Genomic DNA, 15,307 nt, shown 5'->3' with positions numbered 1-15,307 from the left:
TCCACTTTGTCTTCTGCAATGTCTACTTCATCCTCAGGCTTCATCCTCTCTTGGTTGTAGAAGGCCGTCAACAATTCTGGGTACTTGTTTCCAGAACATTAGAAGAGTGAGAGAGCTTCTGGACCAGGAGGATTCAACAATCCTTTTTGTTCATCTGATTGGCTGTAATCGAGTTGTGTGCTCATCCATTTCTGATCCAATAACTGTTGCCAGGGCATAGGATTACAAATAGGCTAGATGCAAGGATGGCGGCAGCTGCCTCCAAATTATGTAGGCTGTGAAAGCTGGAGGGTTAGGTAGGTAGGCATGGGGGGTTCACACAGTGAAACTGAGGTAGTTTCACTGAAGCAGGACCGATTTTTTGTAAAAGGCAATGAAGATCACTGCAGTAGTCTTGTCAGAGTTATACATTTCTTTGTGTGATTATTTGATTACATTTTTCTCAGATCAGGCTGTGTATTCCATGAGGACAGGGACCATGTCTGTTTTTGATAGTGATTGTTTCCCCAACACTTTGTAGCTACCTTTGCATATACTAGATGATCAATAAATACCAATGGTTAAATGAATGAATCACATAAGCTCTAATTAACTGTAAAAATTATTGGGTGTCTTTGGTGGATAGTGTCAGTTGGCTGTGCAAAAACCATACTTCTTCCTGGTCAACAGAACTTTGCTTTTTATTTTAATGGCTTTGTGCCTACTTCCTGGAAATCAATCATAATGTACTAAAGCAATCACGGTGATTCTATTCCCTTTTTACCAGATACTTGGTTTTCCCTCCTTTCTTATGAGATACAGATCTGATGAATGAGACAAAAAGAAGTTGGCTGGAAATTTTCTGGAAAATATTTTGCTTTTTGTTCAAATATTTGCTTATACCATCTCTTTTCTGCTTGGGGTGCTAGTATGAGGACTAACGATTAAAACTCAGCAGGCGTCTTGAAACTATGAGGACAAAAGCCTGAGGGAAAAGACAAGAGTGCAAGAGATTCCAACCTAAAATCCTGACTTTTCTGAGCTGCTGAATGAACCCTGGAGCTGGATACCTCTATACTTCATATTGAGTAAAGAATAAATGTCTTTCTGTCTTAACCCATGATTATTTGAGCTATCTTGCAGCTCAGCACATCATGATAGAGTGCCCAAGATAGTGTCATTGCTTCAGCCTTGCCAAAAGTATTTGAAACTTAGTACACTTGCTAATTTAAGGTCATTTCTGTCTGACGTTTTGTGAAGCTTTGGGATATTTTCATCTATTTTCTTCATAGAAATCTGTTATGTTTACACACAACCTAAGCTTTCTTTCTAGTTCAGGAATTTTGTACATGAGTGACCCTATCTGGTTTAATCAGTCTTCTTCTATATTCTTCATTTGACTAGTTATTACTCAGCTTAAATGTTCTATCTTCAGCAAGGTGTTCCCTAGCCACGGTTTAAATTACACTTTTCTTATTATTTTTTGTTATAGCATTTCGTTCTTTACCTTAACTTTACCTATATACCCATATAATTGTAAATTATTGGTTTAATGTTGATTTCTCCCACAGAAGTCAATTCCACGAGGTCAGGGGACCATGTTTGTTTTGTCACTGTAGGTATAGTGCCTCGTGGGTGCTTAGTAAACATTTGCTGGATGACTGAGTGGAAGAAATAAGACTAAAATCCTTAGATTTCTGTATCTTCTTTCTGTCCCATCACCACTACATGAGTGTTAAGCCACAGCAGTTTGTTTCATTTATCCAGATGACACTGTACCTCGCTGGTCATGGTATGAGTTTAGCTTTTATCCTGGGAGTAGAGTAGTCCAACTAAAATCCTTAGATTTCTGTATCTTCTTTCTGTCACATCACCACTACATGAGTGTTAAGCCACAGCAGAGTTTGTTTCATTTATTCAGATGACACTGTACCTCGCTGGTAATGGTATGAGTTTAGCTTTTATCATGGGAGTAGAGTAGTCCTTAGCAAACTAACTGAGCAAGCATCTTAGCAGTTTCTTTAGAAGAGTGGTAAGTATTTTGGATACTTTTTCTCTTGTGTTAGAATTTATTCTCCTAGAATTTTGCATTATCTTAAAACAGGCTTTATTGACGCCATTTTTCTAATTTGAAGTGAAGAGCCTTTGGTAGTGAACATTTTTATTTTATGTTTTGGATAACCCTGGAAGCATGGAAATGATTCTCATTTTAGCAGGTTATTGTGCTTGGTTACTAGGCATGTTATCTAAAATTGCATTTAGAATCTCTATTTTCTTTCTAAAAGAATAGTCTCAGGAGAGATCATATGAATTATTGACACAAGTTATTGACTTACAATGGAGATACTTTTAAATAAAATTTGTTAGTTTCATAAGGCTATAATCCTAGACTGTTGGTAATAGTTTCTAGGGAGATTTATTATGCATCTTTGAAATGATTGTAAATGCTTTATGTATATGATGGTAAGGGAAAAAAACATGACTAGGATTTTGTTGGTTTGGTTACACTTCACAGCCATCTCATAGGTTTTCTATGTCATTTTAGGTAAGTCATTTTACATTTGGATGAACATCTAATTTATTTCCTAAATCAGGACACTTTGAGATCAGTGAAAGTGGGTGCTATTGAATAATAGTGCTGTTAAATAATGATGCTAGGCCAACAGACATATCTGAACTGCCTTAGGGAAACAGATATATGGTTATCCTTTTTGGTACAGTACTTTGTGATGACGATATTAATTTGCATACCCTTGTTCCAAAATTAGGGAGGCCTTCTTCTTGTGACAAGGCTGTATATTGTTTTGTTTGCAAGGAGATGTAGAAAGAACCAAGAGTCTGAGGCTCATCAAAGGCTATATTTCCGTTTTATTCCCTACAGAACCCCTGCATTCTTGCAGCCCTCTGCCCAGAGATGGGATTCTTTTATAGTTGGGATCACTCTGGATCCCCAACCTGCAATGGGAGATTGGGGGTGAGAGTGCTGTTAAACAAAGTAGTTCTCCGTGCTTTAGGGTTTAATCTTCTTTGTGCATAACTAGTTGGCTGTCCTAGGGTGTAGGAGGAAGGGAAGGGTCTTATTTCTTTTATTATTTCACTTAATAGAGAAACTGTGGGTGCATGGTTGTATGTAATCACAATCTTATTCTATATTGGTTGGGCTTCTAAAAGAAAGCTTTTGAATACTAATAGGAACATAACAAAGCAATTAGGCATTTCAGATTTCCAGACTTTTGGATTGTTTTCCCTGTTACAGCTCTGCAGCTTGTCCTTTGGAAGGGATCATAGCCCTACCTTACCTGGGTTAAGACAGTAATAGTCTGTTAACTCGATCTGCCCCTATGAGAACGAAGAATGATCCTTTGTCAATGTTATGTGGTCCTGAGTTTCATGTAACAAATTTTCCCGAGAGTCACAGACAATGCTTAGAGTCCTCTTCCTTTTCAAACATTTCCTAATCTGTTGCTCAGCATTGCAAAGACATCTGACATTTTTCTTGGTTCTCATACAAGTTGAATGAAGTAGTCGTTGTTACACAAGTTTTACCAAAAAGAAAACAAAAACCCTGAGGATTAGAGAATTTAAATAAGTGGCCCGAGTTCACAGGCAGATTAGATATTTGAGGGAAGGACTGTTTGTTTTTAAAATGTTTGTATTTTCCAGATTCTATACCATATTTAATTTGGTGGTATGAAGCCTAAAAAGCCGCCTTGAGAAACTAAAAAATAATTTACATTGAATTCTTATTTTCAGTAATTAGCATCCCCCTACGGTGTACCCTGTTTTACCCCTGGCTAAGCTTTCATTTTCAAGCCCTTGTTGTCCAAGGATTGGGTTATTTTGCATTCTGTTTGGTTCTGTGCTTGAAAAGTATAATTAGTGTGTAAATGCTTAAATAAATATTAGAGTGAATGAACATCACTAAGGATACAAAAATGTGTTCATCGAATATTTGCTGTTTGATCAGTAATAATTTGATAAAACTTATGCTTTCATTTTGTATTTTGCTAGAATCACTCTGAATTTTTATATTTCAACTACAGTATCAGTTTTTCCCCCCCCAGAACTGCTGTTGCTGCAGGTTCTGCAATTTTAGGCTGAGGCATATGAATTTTAAAAGATTGGTGGTCCTGTCAGTTGTTAGCTCAATCGATTAAAATAATGGTTTCTAGTGTGTGAGCTAGACAACTGTAGGAGCCACAGAAGGAAAAGGTTTGTGAATTCCTATTTCTATCATATGCTTGTCTTCCTATTTTTTGAACACATGCAGGTAGTATAGTGATTGGAAAAATATTCAGTGATAAAAAGCTACCATGACTCATTAATGCTTTTAAGAAATTTTGAATTATGCAACAGACATTTAAAGTATGTGTCTGATCTTGTGAAGATTGGATAATTTTTCAAAGTTAAAATTTATTCTCAGGCTAAAATAGGTTGAGGACTTCTGATTAGGTCATAATAATTCCAGGATGTTTCTGCTGTGTTAGCTGTTGTGTTTCCATCTCTTCCATGGCTGCAGAACACATTCCTCCCCTCTGCATGTGGCAGAAGCGTGTCCTCTCATCACTCAATAGATATCCTCCTAGGTCAGATCACCCTTGGCTCTCACCCCTCTTTGTAAATACAATCGGTCAAATCTATTTTACCTCTAATCTGCCTCTAATTTTGTCTGTTTGCTGAGCAGTATATTATTAGCAGATAAATGCTGAAATAAATTATTAGATTGTGCTTTGAATAGAATTCAATAAATATTTGTCAGTTGACTGGTCAATAATTCAATGGAATATTCTACAAGTGCTATAATTTCACGATTTACTAATGTCCCTTAGTTTTCTTACTTTCTTTCATCTCAAAATTGAATTTTTTTCATGCTGCAGGATTCCTGCAGTCGAAGCTAAGTAATATGAATTTTAAAATATATATGGCTCTGTTCTGATAGCTCAGTTGTTTTTCTTCTTTACTTTTGTGATGTTCCTAGCTCATCAGCTCCCATCTGCAATGAAGGGACTGCTTTTTGAGTGCTTCTTTTGTGCAAGATTTTGGGCTAGATGCTTTATGTGTTTCCTTATTTCATACTAATAACAATGGTATACAGTGAGGGAACATAAATAGTATATGGCCTGACAGGGTTGTGGAGTTGAACACATTTTATTGACTGAACCTTTTCCATATTCTCAATTTTAAGCATTTCTCTTACCTTTCAGCTTACTCCCTTTGCTACCACTACTCCACAGTTTTTTCTGCATACCAGGATATAGAATCCATTGGCCTTTGCATCTTTTTATTGTGTCATATCCCTCTTATATATCCTTGCTTTTTTCCTTACGCAGCCTAGAGTTTGTGTTCACTGCTTTTTAAAAACCATTCTAACTGGTGTGCTTCAGTCTAATACAGTTCTCAGTCCTATTTTCCTACTCTGCTTTGTTGAGTGCTTTTATGAGTAGAATTGATTTACAGTATAAGGAAGAAACATTGAGGACATTTGTACATCTGGCTACCCACTATATATTTCTGCCTGTGACTTAGTGATATTGCATATGTAACTGATATGTTGAACTAGCATGATTTTTGGGATGTAAATTAAATTACGTCCTATCAATCTGGATGAACACTTCTTCCCTCACCCACTCCCCTTCAAAAGACTCTGCGATGGGAAAGGGTAGTGATGTGTGCATGGCTTTTTTTCTCTTTTTCTACTTACCTTTTCCCCTGAGCTAGCTGTCTACCACTTAGGCCCCTGTGGGGTTTGAAGAGTGAGAAGAGGAGAGGAGAAAAAAGGGATACAATGATTCTACATTAGCTAATTGGCTTAGTACTCTAGGTTTGACTATCTAATTGGATATTTTCCTGTGTTCTTCAGAGGACTCCCTACTGGCCCTTTATTTTGCTTGCTCTGCTTTCTGTTCATTCCCCCCTGGTTCATGAGTTTCCTTTCACAGAAGAAACATACATTGTTGGTATTGTTTCACCTGCCAGGTGCACTTTTGGGAAAACTTAAAATAAATGGGTCAGTGCTGGCTCTCTCCCCTACTGCCCTCTTGTGGCCCATGAGACACACGTACCGCTGATAGGTACAGTAACTTCCTCAAGACAGCCCTCTTGTTCTCTAGCTAGTCCCTGCCCCACCTCAGATTTCTAGTGTGTTCCAGTACCAGCTTGGTGCGTGTTCCTGGTTTCTCACTCTGAGTGTAGTACTTTTTAGCCCTCTCTCAAGATTTGTTGAAGTTTCTACTGCTTGAGCTAGGAGGCACACACCTTTTCCCCTTACTTGGAGGGAGTGAGGCCAGAAGCTCCACCAAAGTTTTTTCTGAAGGAATCCTCATAAAATTTCTCTTCTTTCTCTACTCTTTTAGAATCTTTGGACTGATTATAGTCAGAGTTGTATGAATGACTTTCAGTCATTTTCTTTGTACATTGTATACATTAGTATGTGTCACTTATCAATTTTTTCACATTTAAAACTTCAATTTAGCGTCTTGACTTACAGTTTTTCTAGAAGAAATACATGCTCATTATTTAAAAATAAAAATTATTTGAAATGTAAAGAGACATTTAAGCCACCCAAGTCTTAAAATATAGAAATAACTATAGTTAATATTTGGTAATCATCAGTGTAAAGACCTCTATGCATTTTTATATAGATTGATGGAAGGATGAATGGCTAAAAAAGTCCTCTACAAAGATCGGTTCATAATCACACATTTTTAATTTTTAAAAATATATGTAATTTTATTTAAGCATAACAAAAAAGCAATCATAGAACTGAAGGGATTGTTGAACTTCAGAACAGTCATGGAACACTAATGTTTGGGTCATGCCTTTTTTATCAGGCTGTTTTGACTTTAACTGGTATATATGGCCTTTGAAAGATGAAAAAGATGAGTGTGTTTGTATTTCCTCTTACCTTTTCTCCCTGCTCTAACCTTTGATTTCTTATACTTTATTTTATGTTTTCAAGATCTGTAACTTTCTTTTCTGTTACCAGTAACTCCAGGTGGTGGTTTAGCCCATGCTCTTTTAAATGGTTTCAGTGTTCAGCAGTTCTTTTGTAACAGTTTTTCCATTGACCAATCTTTTTCTTGTGGGGGTGGGAGGGCATTAGATTTTGTTTTTCATTATGGTTTTTCAGGAAGTATATATCAGTGTGATGTCCTTGAATTCTTGTAGGTTTGAGAATATGCTCACCTTTATACTGAAAGACATCCTCTTCCTCCACTTCCTCCACCTCCTCCTCCTCTCCCCACCTTCTTCTTTCTTCTTCTTCCTTTTTTTTTTTTTTTGGCTAATTCCTTAGATTTTGAAGAACAATTGGAAACTTTTGTTTCTTAGAATGGTTTCTCTTTGATGAATATTTTCTTTTTGCTCATATTTTTAATTTTCCATTCATTAGTTTCTATGGATTGTTTCTTTTCTAGTATTTACTCATCTCTGGATCAAAACAGTTTTCCTTGGCCAAAGAATAGCCAGTCTGCAGCTTCAGTTCAGATTTGGTTATTTCATTATCTGAGAGCTCCTTAGTTTTGGATGATCAGGTCAGTATGATTTATATTAAAAGCTCTGTATTTTGTAATGTAGTGACTGCTGGGATTTTTTTTCCCCCTCATCTTAACCCTAACTCACTGTGGCAGTGACTTACTTATCGGTTCTCGATATTACGGATGGCGTGTCATTGATTTTCCTCCTTCAGCTCCACCTCCCCGAGTTCCAGGGTTATGTTTATAACATATACACATGTCATTATACTGCTTCTCTAATTATGACGATTTAATAATCCTATAGAATTAAAGGTTCTTAGCAACTCAGAATATGGCCCCAACCTCCCTTTCTTTTCCTATCCATTAAAACTCCTTCACTTGTTCTCTGCACTCAACTCATCCTGAACTACTTGCTTTTTCTGAATCTTCATACCTTGGTCCTCTGTATATGTGGCCTCTGTGTAGAACTTTGTCATCAAGATCACTGGTGTGCTGGTAGATGTTTAATAAGTGATATTTATGGGGGGGGTTGCCTGATTTATAATATTTGACTACGGTGGATGTATTTACACTCAATTTCAGGCTACTGATGAAAAGCTACTGAACACAGGATTAATTGCACACAATCTCTGATGGTGTAAAAATTCACTCTTTGTGAAATCTTTTATACTTTTCCCCTGTGTAGAGTTGGTCACTTCCTCCATCCTCCAATAGTCATATTGTCTTGATTTTTTTGATGGCAACCTATGTATCTCTCACTCTGGTTCCCTGGTAGTCTTTGAGCTCCTTGAGGGGTATGACCAATTCTTAAGGCCAGATATTCAGTAAGCTTTTAAATGGCCAAATCAGTGTATCAGTGATATTGGTTGTGATGTTTCAGATGGGAGCAGGTAGATAGATCTTTGTAGAGCTATTTTTCCTAATGAGAAAAATAAATCATTGATGTATATATGTTATTTTCTTATATATCTCTATTTTACTTCTTATTCTGGTCATGATAATAATTGTATAAAATCAGCCGTAAGTTGCTAGATTGAAAGTTATATAAATCAGGTGGAAAACTAGCTGAGTTTTTTTTTCCTGTTATTCAATGACATTAGTAAATTGATCACATCTCAGCTGGTATCATTTAGTTGCATTTTTTTTTTTTTTGATACAGTTTTCCTGTTTGAGTCTCATAATTTAACATAATTTGTTTGCTGCTTAGTAATTGATCTATGCCTCCATTGAGTTTCCCTTTGAGGCCTGGTCAGATGATGACAGCCCCAAGATTTTAAAGGATATTATAGTTCATTGTACATGAAAGAGTAAGAAATAAGCCTATACCCTTATCATTCTTACTCATTTTCCTCAATATATTTGTCGTAGTTTTGAGATTTAGACATTGATAATGTTGCATAGGACTTGAAGTCAGTATTCAGCAGAAGTAAATAATCTGTATCTCAATCTGTATCTTACCCCTTTCTTTTTCTAGTTACCCCATTTCCAAAAGGGAAACTACCAAAAGATACCCTTCTAGTGTCTTTTCTTTTTTATTTAAGTTTATTTGGGTGACATTGGTTCATAACATATGTTTCAAGTGTACAGTATGCATCATATGTATATTGCATTGTGTGCTCACCACCCAAAGTCTAGTCTCCCTCTATCACCATAAATTTGACCCCCTCTACCCTCTTCTTCCACCTTCCCTCTTCTCTCTGGTAACCACATTTTCATTGTCTATGTCTATAAGTTTGTTTGTTCGTTTTTTGCTTTTTTGTTTTATATCCCACATATGAGTGAAATCATATGATTCTTGTCCTTTTCCATCTGACTTATTTCTCTTAGCATGATACTCTTGAGATCTATCTACGTTGTCGCAAATGGCAGTATTTCATCTTTTCTCATGGCTGAGTAGTGTTCTGTTGTATTATGTACCACATCTTTATCCAGTAAGCAATGGAAGGACACTTCAGTTGTTCCCATGTCTTGGCTACCATGTAATGCTGCAATGAACATAGAGGTACATATATCCTTATGAATAAATGTCTTCAAAATTTTGGGGTAGATATCCAGAAGAGGAATTGCTGGGTCATATGATAGCTCTAAAATTTTGAGGAACCTTCATACTGTTTTCCATAGTGACTGCAACAACTTACATTCCCACCAGCAGTTATGAGGGTTCTTTTTTCTCCAGTTCCTTTCCAGCAGTTGTTATTTCTTGTTTTACTGATAATAGCCATTTTAACAGGTATGAGGTGGTATCTGGTATCTGATTATGGTTTTGATTTACATTTCTCTTATAGCTAGTGAAGTTGAGCTTCTTTTCATATATCTGTTGACATTCTTTTACATGTGGCTTTCCAGTTTTCCCAACACTGGTTATTGAAGAGGCTCTCTTTTCTCCTTTGTACGTTTTTGGCTCTTTTGTTTTAGTTGCCTGTATACATGAAGGTTTATTTCTGGGCTCTCAGTTCTGTTTCATTGGTCTGCGTGTTTGTTTTTCTCTTCATACCATGCTGTTTTGATTATTGTAGCTTTGTAGTAAAAATTTGAAATCAGGGAGTGATACAGACCTCTGGTTTTGTTTTTTTTTCCCCTCAGGATATGCTTTGGCAATTTGGAGTCTTTTTTGGTTCCATACAAATTTGGAAATTTTTTTGTTCTATTTCTTTGAAAAATGCCATTGAGATTTTGATGAGGATTGCATTAAATCTGTATATTGCTTTAGGTAATATGACCATTTAAACTATGTTGATTCTTCCATTTCGTGAACACAGAATATCTTTCCATTTCTTTTTGTCATCTCCAATTTCTTTCAACAATGCTTTGTAGTTTTCAGTGTGTAAGTTCTTCACATCCTTTAGGTTTATTCCTAGGTATTTTATTCTTTTTGTTGCAATTGCAAATGGAATTGTTATTTTAAATTTCTTCTTCTGAAATGTCATTGTTAGTATATAGGAATGCAATGGATTTTTGTACATTGATTTTGTATCCTGCAACTTTACTTTATTTGTTTATTGTTCCTAATTTTGGTAGAGTCTTTAGGGTTTTCTCTATAAAGAATCATGTCATCTGAAAAAAGTGACGATTTTACTTTTTTATTCTCAATTTGGATTCCTTTTATTCCTTTCTCTTGCCTTATTGCTCTGGCTAGAACTTCCAGTATTATAAATTAAATAACAGTGGTGAGAGTGGGCATCTTTATCTTGTTCCTGATCTTAGAGGAAAAACTTTAGTTTTCACCTTTGCGTATGATATAGTTAAGAGTTTGTCATTTATGGCCTTTATTATGTTGAGGTACTTCTATACCCATTCTTTTGAGTGTTTTAATCATAAATGGATGCTGTGTCTTGTCATATCCCTTTTCTGCATTTATTAATATGATCATATGGCTTTTATACTTTATTTTGTTAATGTTGTGTATCACATTTATTGATTATATATGCTGAACCATCCTTGTGCCCCTGGAATGAACCTCACTTGATTGTGATGTATTATCTTTTTAATGTATTGTGGTATTTGATTTGCTAGTATTTTGTTTAAGATTTTTGCATCTACATTCACCAGAGATATTGGTCTGTAATTTTCTTTTTTGTGTGTTGTTCTTGCCGGTTTTTGATATTAAAAATGTTGGCCTCATAGAATGAGTTAGAAAGTATTGCATCTTCTTCAATTTTGGGGGGGAATTCGAGAAGGAAAGGTGTTAGATCTTTGAATGTTTTGTAGAATTCAACTGGTGAAGGTACTGGTTCTAGACTTTAACTTTTTGGGAAGTTTTTGATAAGTATTTCAATTTCCTGATTGTTGATTGGTGTATTTAGATTTTCCAGTTCTTCACGATTTAGTTTAGAAAGGTTCCATATTTCTAAAACATTGTCTATTTTTTCTAGGTTATCAAATTTGGTGGCATATAGCCTTTCATAATGTTCTTATATTTTCTTGTAATTCTTTTATATTTCTATGGTGTCCATGAAAATCTTTCTTCTTTCATATATGATTTTGTTTATTTAAATATTTTCTTTTTTTTCCCTAGTGAGTCTAGCCAGAGGTTTGCCAATTTTATCAATCTTTTCAAAGAACCAGCTTTGTTGCATTAATTTTTCTTTTGTCTTTTCTCTATTTTGTTTAATTCTGCTGTAATTTTTATTATTTCTTCTACTGACTGGGTTTTGTTCATTTTTTTTTTTTTTTGGTTAATTTGAAATATTACGTTGTTTATTTGAGATTTTCTTGTTTCTTGAGGTAGACCTGTAATGCTATAAACTTCCCTCTTATTACAGCTTTTGCTCCATCCCCCAAATTTTGATATGTTCTATTATCATTCTCATTTGTCTTTATGAGTATCTTTTGATCTGTTCTTTTCTTCTTTGACCCAATCATTATCTGGTAGCAAGTTGTTTAATGTCCACATATTTGTGATTTTTTTCCTTTTTTTGCAGTAAATTTCCAATTTCAAAGTATTGTGATTAGAGAATATGCTTGGTATGATTTCAGTCTTCTTAAATTTATTGAGGTTAGTTTGTGTACCAGTACATAGTCTACCCTTGAGAATGTTCCATGTGCACTAGAAAAGAATGTATATTCTAGTGTTCTGGGATGAAAAGCTCTGTAAATATAGATTATGTCCATTTGGTCTAATGTGTCATTTAAGGGTGATATTTCCTTATTGATTTTCTGTTTGGATGATCTATCTATTACCGTCAGTGGGATATTTAGGTTCTCTACTGTAATTCTGTTTTTTCAGTTTCTCCCTTTAGTTCTGTTAGTAGTTGCTTTATATATTTTTATGCTCTGAGGTTGGGTGCATGTATACTGGTAAGTGTTATGTCTTCTTGTTGCATTGTCTCCTTTATCATTATAAAATGCCATTTTTCTCTCATTACCTTTTTTATCTTGAAATCTATTTTGTCTGATAAAAGTATGGCTACACCCTCTTTTCTCTGATGCCATTTACTTGGAGTTTCCTTTTCTTCCTCTTCACTTTGAGTCTAAGTTTTCCTCTTCTGCTGAGCTGTGTTTCTTGAAGGCAGCATATACATGAGTTTTGTGTTTGGATCCATCCTGCTGCTCTGTGCCTTTTAATTGCTGAGTTCAGTCCATTTACATTTAGCGTGATTATTGATATATGAGGATTTCCTGTAACCTTTTTATCTTTTGTTTTCTGGGAGCTCTGTGTCTCCATTGTTTCTTTTCCTTTGTATTTCTGTCTGTTATTTTAGTTTGGTGGTATTTTATCATTTTGCCCTCTCCATTTCCTCTGTGTGTGTGTGTGTGTGTGTTATGTGTATCATTTTTAGATTTTTTTTTTTTTGGTTACTATTAGGTATACACAAAAGAAGTTTTTATATGTACATAGTCCTTTTTCTTATGATTGCATCTTACTTCCATTCACCTGTGCAAGTTAAGTACTTCCCCCCTCCACTTTTATGTTTTGTTGTCACAAATGATATTTTTCATGCTGTGCATTCATTTCCAAATTGTAGTAGCTCATCTTCTTTTTAAAAAAATGCTATTACCTCTTTTAACTTTTATATATATTTAAATGTTTAAGAGCCTATTCTGAACAAGAGTTGCAATTTCTTGCTTTTGTCTGTTAGTCATCTTATAGTTCTGTATCCTTTTGTCTTTTTGTTTCAGGTAGAAGAGCATCTTTCAGCATTTCTTGTAATGTTGGTCTTGTGGTAAATTCCCTCAGCTTCTGCATGTCTGGGAAAGTCTTTATTTCTCTTTTATATATAAAGGATAACTTTGCTGGATATATTATTATTCTTCTTTCAATACCTTGAATATTTGATTTCATTCTCTCTTAGCTTGTAGAGTCCCTGTTGGAAAATCTGATGATAATCTAATGGGAGTTTCCTTTATAGGTCACTGTATTTTTTTCCCTTGGCTCCTTTGAGAATTCTTTCTTTGTCATTAATTTTTGACAGTTTTAATATAATGTGCCTTGAAGCTGCCTTTTTGGATTGAGATAATTAGCTTCTTGCATTTGAGGATCCATTTCTTTCCATAGCTTTGGGAAATTCCTATCGATTATTTGTTTGAATAGGCTCTCTGTTTCCTTCTCTTGCTCGTCTTCTGATATACCAGTTATTCTCATATTGCTCTTTCTAATGGAGTCAGTTCTTGTAGAATTTCCTTCCTTCCTTCCTTTCCTTCTCTCTCTTTCTTTCTTTTCTTTTTCTTTCTTTCTTTTCTTTTCTTTCTTCTCATCTGTCTGTCTTTCTGTCTTTCTTTCTGTCTTTTTCTTGCCTTGTCTTCACTTGTCTTTCTTTCTTCTTTCTATTTTCTTTTTAACCTGAGTCATTTCTAGATTTCTGGCTCAGCTGCCCAGTGGGGGTTGCACTCCAGTCCTTCTTTGTTATCCTGGATCTGGGTGGGGCTTTTGCCGAGCCGCAGACTTAGTGCATGCAGCTTCTGTCTCTTTCTCTCCCCACTCTCCCTGCCACCGTCCTGTCTCCCGTTTGCTCTGATACACCTGACTTCAAATGTCTCAGTCCTGTTTGTGTGCTAAACAGGGATTCCTTTGTTGAATTATAGCTGTCCAACTTGTTGTAACTTTAAGAAGAGAGACTTGCAAGTACTCTCAGGCCACCATGCTGCTGACATCACTCTCTTGAATGTCTTTTCATTGGATTGTCTGAATTTTTGTTCTCTATGTTTGAGAGATGTTTGATTTTTTGATTCATGAAAAGGAAATATTTCAGAGGCCCAATTTATCAGAAACTTCATGACCTGAAATCAAAATATGGGCAGAATAAGGGAAATAAAACCCGATCTATTGAACATCCACTTGTGCAATACACTTTACCTACATTTTTACTTTTAGTTTTTATGAGAACTTTGAGAAAGATGGCATTGTCCCCATATACTAGATGTTTTACATCTCATTCATATTAATCTTGGCATAACCTTGATGAGATATAACAAGTGCCGTTTTACATCTGGGGAAACTGAGACTGAAAGACTTTCACAAATAGGCCAGGAATACAGAGGTAGTTAATAGAAGTGAGATTTGAACTCTTTGTCTGCCTGTAAGCTCGAACTCTTTCCTTTGTCACAAGCATCCTTCCCCTCATACTTCTATCTAGGAGAGAGACCAGGATTTGAGTTGTCTAAGCCAGCTCAGAGATAAGACCTGTCTTCTTCTGAACTTATATCCCGTTAGTTGTTCCAGGATCACATTAGTGGACAGGTAGATTACCTTTTGTTTTCATTAGCCTACTGGTTCTCTACTCTGGCTTCATATTATACACCTGAGAACCTTAAAAAACACCCAGTATTCTAGTTCCACACACATCAAGTCAATCATAAACTCTGGGTATAGAGCCCAGCAATAATATCTTTAAAAAGTGTCAAGGGCTTCTAATGTGCCATCAGGATAGAAGACCACTGTCATCAGGCCCAAATCAGACAGCTGATCAAAATAGTAGAAGGTACCCTTTTATATTTATTGCATCTGAGCTGGTGTGCCATTGCTATTTCTTACCAGCATTGTTGCAGGGAAGCCCTGACTTTAGTAGGGTGATATAAATACCATGAAGAAGAATAATTGTCACCTCATATTCCCACATCCAAGTTCTCCAAGAACAGCTCAGATGACTGTGGGCTAGGTGCATTCAGACTTTCCCTTGGTAAACCCCTTTTATAGGAGAGGGAACCTACTCTTAAGGGAAAATAAATTCTGTACTAGAACTTTTCCTCCCTTAAGCAGTTTTTAGAATTGATCCTGCTCATAATCTTGAAATACTTGACAGTTAACATTACACAAAGACTTCTTCCTACTCTATTTAACCAGTCTTTTTGTGACATATGTGTCTTATTCTTTCATGCTCTAACAGCAAATCTATAAAGTAAAATCTGATTTTGCA

The 15,307-nt window shown here is 35.6% G+C and overlaps 1 protein-coding gene across 5 annotated transcripts in view; it reads left to right on the top strand.

Moving 5' to 3' along the window:
* Positions 1 to 15,307, top strand: part of FARS2 (phenylalanyl-tRNA synthetase 2, mitochondrial) — a 470,462-nt gene that overhangs the window by 5,039 nt on the left and 450,116 nt on the right. Inside the window, exon 2 of one of the 5 annotated variants that reach the window (XM_015587303.2) lies at positions 7,395 to 7,511. The exons of the other annotated variants lie outside the window; for them this stretch is intronic. The gene's annotated coding sequence lies outside the window, so the exon portion shown is untranslated. The remainder of the gene's footprint in view (positions 1 to 7,394; positions 7,512 to 15,307) is intronic. 5 annotated transcript variants of the gene reach the window in all.

The sequence above is a fragment of the Pteropus alecto genome, unplaced genomic scaffold (assembly GCF_000325575.1).
Source record: "Pteropus alecto unplaced genomic scaffold, ASM32557v1 scaffold121, whole genome shotgun sequence".
Taxonomy (NCBI): Eukaryota; Metazoa; Chordata; class Mammalia; order Chiroptera; family Pteropodidae; genus Pteropus; species Pteropus alecto.
Note: the sequence above shows the minus strand (reverse complement) of the source record. Positions and strands in the feature narration are given on the sequence as shown.